At 46.5% G+C, this 14,403-nt stretch overlaps 1 long non-coding RNA gene across 3 annotated transcripts in view; it reads left to right on the top strand.

The window, feature by feature from the left end:
* The first annotated feature begins 60 nt into the window (after positions 1 to 60).
* The window catches only part of LOC109453006 (uncharacterized), a 38,837-nt gene continuing 24,494 nt past the window's right edge, over positions 61 to 14,403 (top strand). Inside the window, exons 1-5 of one of the 3 annotated variants that reach the window (XR_016022087.1) lie at positions 61 to 469; positions 2,359 to 2,590; positions 3,427 to 3,594; positions 4,191 to 4,355; positions 7,496 to 7,583. This is a non-coding gene — a long non-coding RNA (uncharacterized LOC109453006). The remainder of the gene's footprint in view (positions 470 to 2,358; positions 2,591 to 3,426; positions 3,595 to 4,190; positions 4,356 to 7,495; positions 7,584 to 14,403) is intronic. The other 2 variants (XR_016022088.1, XR_012493932.2) reach the window with 2 other exon arrangements.

The following is a 14,403-nucleotide window of genomic DNA, read 5'->3' on the forward strand; positions in this document are numbered from 1 at the left end:
GCTCCGATTGGCCCGCTTGCAGAAAAGGGGCGTGGCCCCTCCTTACTATGCGGTGCGAGGACCCAACAACATTCCAGTCGCTACGGCCACGCCCCCGGGCCACTCCCCCTTCGTCTAGCAGCGGCCTCCCAGTCTCCTCGGCCACACCCCCTTCCCAACTACTTAAAAGGACACTCCAAAGCTCGCTTTTCCCTACTCTGTGCTAGGGTGTTCTCGTTTGTTGTTTTCTGCTCGGGCAATCAGGGGAAGCCGCGAAGCCTAACCGAGGTCGGGCGTTGGTGAGAGAATTCGGGGCAGTTTTCTTACTTCCTGCTTGGCCCTCGAATCGTGGACCCACTATTTCACATAAAAGAGCACAACCATCGAATCCCGAAAGAGATGTGTGTGGAGGCGGACGCAGGATTCCAGAGTATCAGAGGTGGAACTGACCTCGTGATGTCTGACCCCTACACTTCAAATGAGACAAGAGGTGCACACGGGCTTTGCTCAAAGCCATTCATTTATTCCCTTTTGAGGCTTAACCCTTCTGCTCCTCTCAACTCTGCACAGCTCTCTTCACTCCTCCTCCCGGTATAGTCCCAGCCTCAGTTTAGATGGATGGAGATCCCTAAGGGACGAGCTTCAGCTCTGTGGACTCTTTCTCGCTGGCCTCTCCTTGCTCTTAGGCCCCAGGCTGGCATGACTCCTGGACTCTCAAGAGCCTCCTGCCCAAGACTAGCTGAGGGATATTCATTTGTTTCTCATTTGTTTCCCAAGAAGTGAGGGCTCCACAAAGGCAAGTAGAAGCTCAATATCAGGTCTTTTGCAGTGAGCTACGTCTGTCCACAGGTGACATGGTCTACCTTGGAAGGAAAGAAGCTGTTCAACTCAAGGCTGGCAAGAGTGATGTAGAGTGAGATTGCACTGGGTGACTTTTGAGCTACTTCCTAATAGTCTATGATTCAATGGAACTCACTCACCCTGCCAAGGAAGGGGCTTCCAGGAAGATCAAGACTTATCTGGTCCCCGGGGTGGCTGATGGATGGCCTTCCTGCTGCAGTGCCCATTGCCCAACATGCACCTGATCTCACTGGGGGGGGTCAGAGGACAAGTAGGTCAATTTTAATTTGCCATGTTAAGTTAATTTATCAAACACCTGCTCCCCATAGTCCCTCATTCATGAGGACAGGTGAGGGGTGTGTACATGCCTGTGTGCCTTAACAGTGCTCATGGTGCCTGTTCCTTCTGTTCCCACACATACATATACAAAATCTTTTTACATAACACCATTTTAATGGAAATGCTGTTTTTCCAAAAAGAGAGTAGCTGTTACAAAAGATCTGAATGATGCTTATGTAACTTTAAACACTGAGTTTGGGTAGATCCTAATTCATTGACAGGAGGTGATAGGGAGGAGTTCTCACAGCTTTACCTCCCGTCATTATGAGAAGATCATTGAAACAATAGTATTCTTAAGGTAAATCTTCAATAGTCAGGTTGCTAGGGGGCCTTTTGGGCTCTGCCCCCTCCCTCTTACAAGGTAGCTCAGTTGCAAAGGAAGGAGGAGTGCAGGCAGGAGCTGAGGGCTGAGGATTCAGGGGGGACCTACTACCCCCAGCTCTGTAGTATTAGGCAGGACACCTCTCTACAATTCCATTTCCTCATCCATAGAGGCAATCCCTCCCTATTTATAGTTTACAAAGTACTTTCACATCTGTTTCATTCGATCTCTTCTTTGGGGTTGACAGAGCAGATAAGCTCATTTTGTAGATGAGGAAACAGAATCTGGAAAGGTTAATGGACTCACCTAAAGGTCTCACAGCTTGTTCAGAAGAGGAGGCAGAACTAGAAGTAGTCTTTAGACTTTGCTACTAGAACTCTTGACATGTTACCATAATTCCTTTCCTGTCTATAGGATGGAGGATATACTAGAACCTAGTTACTGTCTTTTCTTCCTAAGAACTCTGACTGCATCACCTCCTGTGGGAAGCCCTCCCAGATATTCACTCTCGTGTCAGGGCTTCATAGCCTCCTACCAGTACATACTCTCTCAGAGCAGTTAGCATCATGTCTTGCAATTGTTAGTTTGCTTATTGGCTCCCCAACCAGAAGATGGATTGAGACTAAGGACTATAGTATTCATCATTGGGTCTCTTGTACCCAGTGTAGTGCCTGGCACACAGGCAGCCTTTATGTGTTTGCTATATGAGTATTGACTCTGACTTAACCAGTGTTCTTTTGACCAGAGGTTCAGTGACCCACAGCAAGAAACATTTTATATTGTGAGATAACTGAAACAAGTTTCATGGCAACAATACTTATCCTTGTCATGTGCATGCACCCTGATATTTTCTATTGTATTTAATTTCATTTTTCAAGGTGTTGGCCATAACCGTTGAAGTTGATTTCACGACCCACCTCCAGGTTGTGACCTATAGTTGGAACAACATTGCTTTCATCTGCTGTCTGCTGTGGACACCTAAGTGTAGGCCTCTAGATGTTCCTGAAAGGTGCAGAGAAGATGGCCTTCACGTACCTCTTGCTATGAGGTTGAAGAAAGGTTTATGTATAAGAAAACAGACAGTGACACTTCCAAGACCAGAGGCACAGGGTATGAGTAGAACCCAGGGCGGGAAGGCGGGATGGGTGGGGGTAGGGTGGCAGTGTTAAACGAGGGAAGATTCCCACTGAGGCCTGGTGAGGACCTTTGTGCCTCCAGAAACTATAAAGACAGTGGCATCTTTACTGGAGCCTTGAACCCCAAAACACAGACAGGCAGGGACTCAGTGCTATATGCTTCTCACTACCCTGTCCCCAGATTACAGGTCTCCATGCCAGAAAGTTCTCTGGGGTCATGATGGCCCTCTTTCCTACAGTGAAGGGGTGGGGGAGGTGGGAGGCAAGTGGACATTCTAACTGCTGCCTAAAACAGCCTCGTAAATAATAACCTCCTGCTCCAGGCCCTGGGCCAGTTGCTGGCTGTGTGACTTTGGGTAGGCTGCTTAATTAGGTTCAAGAGTGTGACAGCTGAAGCCAGGGAGCTCTAGGCCTAACAGCTCTCCCAAGAAAAAGCTACAGACTCTCTCTTGTCACCTGTCTGCTCCATCCCTTTACCTCAATTGGAAGGTTGGGGAGAGGCAATTTGGAAAAAGCAGCACCCCTATCCCCAGTGCAAGCAGTGGGGTGGTGAGGGTGGGGCTCAAAAGAGTGGCAGTCCCTGTCTGTCTCCTGTGACTACTCAAGTTGGATTGGGTGTTCCTGAGCCAAGTTTTGGGAAAGGGAAACAGAGCTGTAGGAGCTTCCTCTGTGGGGGACGCATGCTTGATCCAGAACCCAGCTCCTTTCTCCACAGAAAAGAAACACAGGGTTGGGCCTAGGCAGACCTTTCATGACCCTCTGATGTCATTGAAATGTTCTATTTGAATTTTTTTCTTACTTTTATTACAGACGGAATACATCCATTTTCTTGGTTTCTCTGATTGTTCCCAGAGTCTCACTGCCGTTTTGTATTGTAACTGGGAAGGTGGAGTCTCAGTATGAGGGTTCTGGAGCCCTGTGCCCTCCTGTCACAAGGCTTGCATGATCCCATCCTGGCTGCTCGGCAAGGTCCTGGGGGTAAGGTGGGGTGGATTGAAGGAGGGAGACCCAGTGACAGTGACAGAACAGCTGTGGGGTGCCAGGTGCTAGCGCTGGGGAGAGAGGAAGAAGCCTGTGGAAGTGGATATAGCTTCTCTGTAGAGTAGCCTGGGTAACCTCACTGGGGCTTCGGATTTGGGATAATACATTCTGCAAGATGCAGGCCTGCTCATCATCTTACCCTTACCATTTGATTACTTAACCCCTGATTTAGTTTCCTCATATTAAAATGGGGATAACAGTAGTACCTACTTCATAAGTTACTGTGAGTATTCAGTGAGACTATCTCTTTTAATGAGATAGTCCCCGAAACACTGGAAGTGCTCAGTGAATATCACTCTCATCATCAACCTTTCCTTCAAACCTGTTCCTTCTGCATCCATCACCTGCTCAGTTCCCCAAACCAGAAACTTGAGCTCACTCACGACTCTTCCTGCCCACTCATACCCACCCCCAAGCTGTCCTGAAGATCAGTAGCTCTTCCTTTTGTCTGGCCTTTTCATTCTGCATTCCCACTGCTGCTGTCTCGGGGGAGGCAGGCGACAGGCTCCTAATCAACCTCTTTCCTTCTCTAGGTCCCAAATCCAAATCCATCCCCAGCTCTCCTAGAAGATGCAAATCTGATCCTGTCTACATGGAATGATTCAGCAATTCCCCAGGACTTTCGGGATGAAGCTTAGATACCAGCTCTGGCTCCTGTTGGATTCTTTGATGCTCTGTGCCTCCACACCTTTGCACAGGTAGTTCTCTCTGCCGTTACACTATTCCCTCTCCTCACCCTTTAAAATATAATTCAAGTGCCACTTCTTTTTCACATCCTCCCAGGTCTAGTCTGACTTAGGTGCTCCTTTGTGCTCCTATTTTTTCATTACAGTTTACTTGACCGTTCCCCCCACTCCAGTGTCAGCTCCTTGAGGGCAGGCACTGTCTTTTTTTTCTCCACACCCCTGCCTATGACAGAGCCTGGCACACAGTAGGCTCTGTTGGAAGCCAGTTCCAGCTGGCACCTTCCTGTCTGGGCACTGCTAATGTCCTGGGCCACTGAGGCAGGGAGGCTGGGAGGTGGCATGCTAGCCTCCTGGGTACTTTCTCCATCACCCAGGCCAGGGAAGTCCCAGACCCTGAGCAGAGCCTCAGCTTGACTAGCACCTCAGGGGTCATGTCCTATCTAACCAGAGCTTTGTGAAACCAGACAGACCTTGCCCGGTTTAGAAAGGGCACGTGGAGTGGAGGCACCCGCAGCAGGGCAGACCCTCGACCTTCCACCCCAGGTCAATGTTCCAGAGTGTAAGAGAAGGACAAATGGAACTATTTGGGGTGGGAGTTGGTGGGCCTGGCCGGGATTCCTGCTTCCCTTGATCCCGGCTCCTCGGGAGCACAGCTTCCCCTCCCCCCACCCAGCCCTGAGCAGTCACGTGACTTGCGCCCCCAGCAGCCACTAAATCGCCTGGCTTGGGCCCTTCTCCTAAATAGGGAAGCGACAGGAGCAGATCAAGTTTCAAGGCCCGTATTTACAGGTTCCCTAGACAAGCCAAACCTCCTCCTTGCCCAGTTTCCCCCACTCCTGCGGTGGGGAAAGAGAAGGGGCCCCTCCTTGCCCCACCCCCTCCTGTGCCCCACCTCCACCCATCAGTGCTCAGGGCCCCGGGTGCGGCCCCTCCCTCCCCGAAGCTCAGCCTGCCCCTTTGGAGGCAAAGCTTAGGTCGCTGTATTCCCAGCCCCACGCGGCCCTTTGAGGTCTTGGCGTGGTGGGGGTGGGGTGACAGGAAGCCCCTGACCCAGGCTAGCGACCTGGAGGCTTTCCAGTGATGCAGATCCTGGTCCCTTGTCACCGGCCTTCGCGGAGGCCAGATTCATTTCGACCTGTAGAGCTCCTGGAGTGTGATACTCGGCGGGTTTTTACCCTGCAGTGCCTAACTGTGTGTCTGGCGCAAGCCGAGCACTCACGCTTCTTACCTCTAGTCCTCCACACGCCCCAGGCAAGGGCCGCATCCCTTTGCAGTTGACACTGGCCAGGAGTACCTAGGCCTGCCACTTTAAAGGGCTGGAAATCTCAACTCTTGGCCTGCAAAATGGATAGGGAGATGAGAAAATTAGATAGAGCCAGTCGCTCAGTTTAGGCCAAGATCTATCCTTGCTAGGCAGGCCAAAGCCAGAGCAGTGTTCCTCCTTTTTAGCCTGGGTCCCAGGCCTCTGAGAGCTGTACTTTGGGCCTGGAGACAGGGAATCCAAGAGGGGATTGATATCCTTTGGAGCTGGGCAGCCTAAGCTGCTCACTCCATTCTAGTGGGAACTCAGATAGTTAGACAGCCCTATTACATACTAGAGCTGACCCTGGTCACTTGAAAAGTCTTTTGCTTCTTTATGATATTGAGGCAGGCGTGGGTAGATTGCATGCTGAAGCACCGGTCACAGACAACTTTACTGAGAAGTATGACTTTGTAGGACAGAGAGAGAGAGAGTACAGAGTAGAACAGAGATGGCAGAAAGGTGGCAAAAATTTTGAATGGAGAGGCAGGGCTGCATTTTTCATGAATCATTAATTCACTCATTTGAATATTTATTGAGCCCTTACTAAATGTGAGTTGTGTATTTAACTATTTGCATGATCATTGACTGTTTTACCATGCACCAGGCCACTCTAGTGGGAAAGTCAAACAAATGAGGGACATTTACAGGTAAAAGTAACAGTGGGAAGCACAGCTGTATGGAAGCACAGAGAAGGAGCACTGAGCCCTGATCAGGTGGGGGATGAAGATAGCTATGGAGGACGTGTTGTCTAAACTGAGGCCTGAAGTATAAACCCTCGTTAATTGCTTGGGGTGAGAGTGGAGTAGGAAAGAATAGCCTTCCAGATAGAGGGCACAGTGCGTGCCAAGTCCCAGAGGCACGATCTGGAAACTGACAGTTCAGTAGGGCTGCATAGCCATTAGGTGGATTGCTGACGGAGCAGGAGGAGATAGATTGTATTTGGGAGAGGAAGATGATGGAGCTGATAGATAATGCCCACTTGGGAGAGGATGAAGAGTGGAGAAACCCCTGCTCCTTTGTGTCCACATGGGAACCAGCAGGCATGCGGTAGTGGAAGGTGTGACACCTCCTTTAATAGATGTTTACAAAATTAATATTTATTTTTATTAAGGTAATACATACACATAGCTTAAAAATCAAATGTTTCTAAAGGGTTCGTAACAAAAACAGAAGTCCCCCTGGCCTTTCTCCCAATCTTTATCCTCCTCCCTAGGGGCAACCACTTCCAACTCTTTTAGCTACTTCTGCTGGTATTTCCTTCCTTATTTCTAAGTAATACATGCACTGCCATTCTGGATTCATCTATCTAATTTGTGGACTTCTTGTTTCAGTAGATGAAGATTTTGATTCTCTTACTGCCTCTTCTCCTCCCCCACCCCCATTATGTTTATAACATAATTTGTGGCTAACTCCATGTTCAGTGATTTCATTATTGACTTTGAAAATAGTTTACTTTTGAGGCAAGTATTCTGGTTACATTTCCTTTTCTCATATAACTTTTTGTTATGTGCTCTGTTTACATTTCCTTTCTTAAACAACTTTTTTTGTTTTTCTTGGAGTTAATTGCCTCGTTTTTTATTTGCTTGGTTTTCTTTGCATCTCTGGCTCCGTCTTCTCACACCCTTGAACAGTTCTGTAAAAACGTTTCAGTACAATTTTGTACATGGTCAAACCCATGTTTGTAATCTTATAGGTTCTGTTTTGATTCTCCTTGGAGACATTTGTCCTGGGGCGCTCCATCCTACTTTTCTCTGGATGTGTTGTTCTCCAGTCCTGTAGCACACCTGTCACTCTCAGACTTCCCATTGCCAGTAGTTAAGAATTCCCTTTGCCCTTTTCTCTTTTTCAGGACCTGCTGTCTTCCTCTTTCTTGGTTTACTCCCTTATTTGGATGAAGCACATCCTCTAGTAGCTTCCTGAGAAAGAATGCCTGGGAGGTAACGTTTTAGAGCCTTTGCATACCTAAAATTGCTTTATCCCATCCTCACTTGTGAAGAATAGTTTTGGCTGGGTATAGAATTTTAGGTTGAAAATCCTTTTCCTTCAGAATTTTGAAGACAACGTTCTTTTGTTTTCCAGCTTCTAATTTTGCAGTTAAGGAGTCTCATGTTCTTTTGATTCCTGATACTTTGTGAATTCACCTCCCACTCCCACCCCACCCCACTTTTAAGATTTTTCTATTTTTTTCCTCATATATTGAAACATCACAATATACTGACATTCATTTTCCTAGGTACTTGATAGGTTTCTTTTTATCTAACCATGGTATTCGAAGTGTGATCCCTAGACCAGAACCATCAGCATCACATGTGGGAAAATGTTAGAAATGCAAATTCAGGGCCCTATTGCACATCTACTGAATCAGAAACTGGTGATAGGGCCAGAAATCTGTATTTAACAAACCTCTGGGTATTCTGATTCATGCTAAAGTTTAAGAACTTCTATTCTAACAACTTATGTCCTTTAGTTCTGGGAATTTCTTTGAAATTTCTGCAACTCCTATTATTTGGAATACTGGACCTCTTGGATTGATCCTCCGATTCTCTTCTTGTTCTCTTATTGACCATCTCTTTCTTCTATTTTCTGGGAGTTCTCCTCAGTGTTATACAAGTTCGGAACTCATTAAGTTCGCGAACTCATCCTAGAAAAATTGCTTCATACCTCATTACTGAATATCACTACGGTCACCTTCAAAGTACTCCCCTTGGGAAGCTATGCACTGACGCCAGCACCTAGTCCACCCTTCAAAGCAATTTTGGAACTCTTTTTCTGGAATGGTCATCACAGCTGTTGTCGTGTTACCCTTGATGTCCTGAATGTCATAAAAATGTCTTCCTTTCAATATTTCTTTTATCTTTGGGTAAAGAAAGAAATCACTGGGGGCCAGATTAGGTGAGTAGGAAGGGTGTTCCAATACAGTTATTTGTTTACTGGCTAAAAACTCCCTCACAGACAGCGCCGTGTGAGCTGGTGCATTGTCGTGATACAAGAGCCATGAATTGTTGGAGAAAAGTTCAGGTTGTCTAACTTTTTCACACAGCTTTTTCAGCACTTCCAAATAGTAAACTTGGTGAACTGTTTGTCCAGTTGGTACAAATTCATAATGAATAATCCCTCTGATATCAGTAAAGGTTAGCAACATCGTTGCAACCAGTTCACGTACTTAATTGTCAGACCTCGTATGTCAATCCATTTACTAACCATATTGTTGTGACCCTTTCTCTTTAAAAAAAAAAAAAAATTCAAGAGTGCTTCATGTTCCTGTTTTTCTTTTCTTTTTAAAATAGTTTCATGTTCTTTTTCTTTGGATACATGCCTTATCTGAGGATATTAATTTGAAATGTTTTTCTCCTGTATTGTCTCTGTTTCCTCTGACTTTATGTTTTCTGTTGTTTTGATTTGTATTATGTTGGAGACTTTCCTCAGATGTCTGGTTTTCCTTGGCTATCCATTCATATTTGAGAAGGAGGCACTTAGAGACCAGTTGAAAGCTCTCAATGTGGGCTCATAAGGGGGCAATTAGGTGGCTGTCTGGACTCTTTCACTGAGGACCCCAATTGTCAGTATCAATGGCACAGTTTGTTTTTTTCCAGAAAAGGATCTTCTAGACTTGACCCTCCCACTTGAAGGTTATAAGCTTACCTGCCCAGAGTCCTAAGATGCACTGTGGGAAGTGGTGAGAGGTGTGTGGCAAGCAGGCTGAGTAACGCAATTCAGAATGCTGGCTTTCACTCCGTTTTTTATCCCAATCCTTCTCTACCCTCACCCTCTACAAAGTTCAGAATCCTTCTGTTTCAGTATCTGCAGAATCAATCTTCCTATTTCTTGCATGAGTGGGGAAGGGGACACAATAAGTCACTTAATTGTGTTGGGAATGACTGGGTTTCCTGACTAATTACTCTTTAGTTTTTAGACCCCTGCCTTCTGGTTTACTTGCTACTTCTAATTGCTGAGCTTCTCTGGGCCTCTGAGGGAGGAGTCGGCTTGCTTCTTGTGGGTATATGCCTCTGGATATTTTGGGCCTGTCTTTCCTAGTCATTTGCCACTCTTCTATCCACTTTCTGTTTTTACATGAAGTGGTTCAGGATTCTAAATGTCTCCTAGTTTAATTGAAGATAGAGTTTGGGTTTCTGTTTCTTATTCTTGTCATTCTGAGGGTGAGAGAAATGGGGGACAGAAAGGATTTTACTCCATCTTAGGACCAGAAGTCTGAGATGACTTCTTGAGATGGACAGCACGGATGTCTGTCTTGGTTCTGCTGACAAAGAGTTAGGGAGTGGATCATCTGTAGGAGGAAGGTGAGCAGGGCAAGGAGAGAAGCTTCCAGAACTTAGAAGAGCTGCTGAGGGAACTTGACTGGGAACACCTCAGAGATGACAAGGATGAGTACTGGGTTCCATGAGGCCTAGTTGAGGTGAGAATCAGTGGTGAGTATAGTTAGGAACAGGAATGGAGGGAGTAAGCAGTGGGGAGTAACCCCCAGATCAGAGGGAGGGAGTGAAGAAGGGTGGAGAGCATTCCAGAACCAGAGGGATGGGTAGTAGTGTGGCTGGCTTTGGGGCAGACCCTTTGCCATGAGGCTGAAGAGGATAAGACAATATTGACAACCACTAATTGGATATTGATATGGGACTGGCCCAAATCAGGCTCGGTGGGAGTGGGAAGCCAAGAGGAGGAAGGAAAAGAGTTGGAGGTTAGAGAAGGAAGGTCTGAGTCTCACATTTGAGGGTGGAGCAAATCTGGGTGATGATGGAGTCTTGGGTCCAGAGGTGGGAGAGCTGCTCAAGTGCAGAACCGTGAAGCAGCACGTCCTTGAGGAAGGTGAGAGATGAGGTGGTGGGAAGGAATGGCAGCACAGTTGCTCAAGTCTGAAGGAAAGGCAGTGGGAAATGTATGGTGATGGAAGGAGAACTGACTCTGTGTGGTGAACACACAATGGGATTTATAGATGATGTAATACAGAATTGTACACCTGAAATCTATGTAATTTTACTAACAATTGTCACCCCAATAAATTAAAAAAACTGTATAAATAAATAAATAAATAAAATAAATATAATACATTAATTAAAAAAAAGAAAGAAAGGCAGTGGGTGGGAGAGGCCAGTCATCTCGGTGGATGGCCTCTTGGACACCAAGGAAAGATAGAATTTTTAAAAGGGAGGGTGGTCACTTCTGTCTACTTCAATATGAATGTCCATGTGATCCATCTTCCCTAGGTTACATAGTCACAGTAAAGTCACCTGAAACATACAGCCTCTAATCTATATCTCAAAACTCAGCTGACTTTTTCCTGGGGTCTTAGGGCTATTTCACATCGGCTTCTGTGTGGACATTCCATTCTATTTCTTGGATGTGTGCTGACATCACTCCTTCTGGCTGTGAATGCTGCTCCTGTCACTCCTCACTGAGCAGCCCCAGAGCTGCTTCAGCCAGAATTCTGTGGTTACAGGCCACAGAAACCAATTCTGGCTAACTTGAGCAGAAAAACAATTTGTTGCAAGATTATTGGGCAGCTCATAGATTCAGTAGCCACTCCCTACCTTTTTTTCCGTGCTGGTAAGCTTTGATTTTTGTTCCTGGATTTACCCGCATGTACCCAGGAAAGGAGACCCTTCTCAGCCACAGGAGATAAATGTTGATAAGCCTAAGCAGTCAGTCAGGCACTTCTACTTCATTGCCAGAGACTGGTTAGGCCTAGGCATGTGATTCAACCTCGCTAACAAGATATAAGGAGCAGCCCACTAGGCCCGGGGTCTGGATAGAATTGCAAAGAAACCAACTGGGGCCTTGACTTTATTGAAAGTGGAATTAACCGTCTCTGCCTCGGAAAAATGATATACTTGCTCATTGTTTAAGCCACTTTAGTTGGTCTTCTGTTGATTTCAAGCAAAAGGTCCTAACTGACACATAAATGCCGGGCATCTTTCCCAGGTAGTTGGTGGGGTAAAAGAGGGAGAAATAAGCTGATGGCTAACGGGCAGGATTAATAAGTTTTCAATATAAAAGAGGCTGACACATCTTTTGGAGATACAAGAATTGCCTAATAGATAAGAACTGACTGAAAATGCTAGAGAGAAGAGGAATAACCGAGGGAGGAGGCCACCACTCATTACGCAGACACTTAGTGTATACCAGGCTCCATGAAAGACGCTGGGATAGAGTGACGAGCAGAAGACAGGATGCCTGCTCGTATGGAACCTTCAGTGTGGGTGGGGTGGAGAGACAATGAGCAGGTAAATAACAAAATAGACAGGATCATGCGAGGTACTTTTTAGGGGGGGTGGTTAATTTTGTTAAGCGGGTGGTCAAGAAAGTCCCCTCTCAAGAAGAGAGCCAAAGGGTGAGAATGAGTCACCCACATGAAGAACCATATGAGGATTCCAGAAAATGTCTCAGGGCAGCAATTGACTCTGTCCTGGCTGGGAGTCCAGTGCGCATTCCAGAAAGGGAAGGAGATGGCAGCAAAACTTTCCTTGGAGGCTCATGCAGGCTGGGAGTGACAAAGTAGCTGAAGTTATCACCTACCACAGGAAACGTCACCTCCCCTGTGGTAGGATAGGCTGGGAACCGAGGTGTCACTGACATTCTAGAGACTGGACAACTTTGAATGGAGTATTTGGAGGGAGAGCTTATGGGTCGAAGGAGAGACACATGGGGCCAGCAGATGGTCCCCTGGTCCCCGAGTGCCAGGTGCTTGCTTCCATTCTGGAGTTCCAACTTGTTCCCCTGTTTTCACATGTCATAGTTCAGGCCACTATAGCAGAATACCATAGACTAGGTGGCTTATAAACAACAAAAATTTATTTCTCATAGTTTTGGAGGCTGGGAAAGCTAAGATCAAGGTGCTGGCAGATTCAGTGGCTGCTGAGGATCTCCTTCCGGGCTCATAGATGGCTATTTTCTAGCTATGTCCTCACATAGCAGAAGGAGCAAGAGAACTGTCTCTTTTATAAGGGCACTAATCCCATTTGTGGGGCTCATGATCTAATTACCTCCCAAAGGCCCCACCTTCCACCTCCAAATACCATCACATTGCAGGTTAGGATCTCAGCATATAAATTTTGGGAGAACACAAACATTTAGTCAGTAACAAAGTTCAACCAAATCAATAAGCACTTCCAGAGTGTTTACTTTTTTTTTTTTTTTTTTTTTTAAAGATTTTATTTGGGAAGGGGAACAGTGTAGTTTTCCCCAGGATCCATGGCTCCAAGTCAAATTGTTGTCCTTCAATCTAGTTGTGGAGGGCGCAGCTCAGCTCCAAGTCCAGTCACCGTTTTTAATCTAGTTACAGGAGGTACAACCCACCATCCAATGTGGGAGTCGAACCAGCAACCGTGTCAATAAGAGCATGTTCTCTAACCAACTGAGCCATCCGGCCACCCTCAGAGTGTTTACTTATTGTGTAGCTTCTGCTGGGAGTTCATGTGGGATGGATACCACAATAGAAAGATAAGGCCTGGCCTCAAGGACCTTGCTGGTCAAGGATTCAAGAACACTGCATCTAAAACAATTAGAAAACAATTTATCAGCAAAAAATCAAGAATACCCAATAGGGTTGTATACCATGGGCAGCTAGTGCAAGTCCCTCACTGTCTACTCATCAGTCACAATCTCCCAACCTAGTACCCACAGTTCTCCTCTCCTTGCCTACTACTCCCTTCTTCCCCAGGGATAAGGTTGGACTATTTCTTACTAGCACCCTAAATCTCTTTAGGGGTGATTCATCACATTGGAGCCTGATGCAGGATTTCTGCTCATCCTGTGCTCCCTTCCTCCTGTCTCCTGGGGATGTGAAGGAAGAGGAGGGAGGGACCAGTCAGCTGGACTCCTTTGCCCAGAGGTGACAGTACCACAGTGGGGCTCTTTAAGGGCCTACCCAGCAAGAGGTCCTAGCTTTGGGGGTCATGTGGCCGAACAAATGAGAGAAATATTGAATGCTTGCTTAACTTGTTGGTCTGTTGAAGAGGCAGGCCACTAACATTTTTCTTGTATTATCTTCTTAAATCCTACGACAGTCCTACAAGGTGGGAACTTTAATTATTCCATTTTACAGTTGAGGAGACTAAGGCACGGAGAGGTAAAGTCACTTGTCCTGCTCAAACGAATAGTAAGTGGTATAGCCAAGATTTGAACCCAAGCAGACTGCCTGTAGCACGCTGGTTGACATCACTGTACACACTGCCAAATTGGCTCATTCTAGGAATTTCCTTTGTCTTTGCCACAACGTTAGAAACTGAGCTAGAGGCTATTCTGAGCAAGGACCAGTTCCGTCTCCTCCCTATGTGAGGAGAGGGAACTGGGATCCAAGAGAAGAGGAATTCCAGAAGAGACTGCCATTTTGGCTATTTTTTTCTCAATGTTCCCCAGGCAGGGAGCTCTAGCTTTTGATTTGCCAAGGATCTCTCTGTCCTAATTAACGCCAGAATCAGCCTTTAGTCAGAGCCCTGCCTAGAACTGGAACCCATAGCCCTGTGGCTCAGGGGCAAGCCCTCTGTGGAGCCAGAGAGGACAGAGCAAGTACTGACTCCGGGTGGAGTTTCCTGTGATGATGTTCCCTTCGCCTCATCTATAAAAAGCACCAGTATGATCTACCCCATTTATGGTGGAGGCCAGGGTGGCAGAGTGTGCGGGAGGAGGAAGAATCAGACTGAAACAGCTTCTCTTTGCCTCCCCAGATTCTCTTCCAAAATGCTGTCAGTACTGCCAGTTGGAAAATATTTTTCTCCCTCCCTTTGTCTTCTTTCTTATTTGAAA

The sequence above is a fragment of the Rhinolophus sinicus genome, chromosome 1, assembly GCF_057876585.1.
Source record: "Rhinolophus sinicus isolate RSI-liver-muscle chromosome 1, RSI-T2T, whole genome shotgun sequence".
Classification (NCBI taxonomy): Eukaryota; Metazoa; Chordata; class Mammalia; order Chiroptera; family Rhinolophidae; genus Rhinolophus; species Rhinolophus sinicus.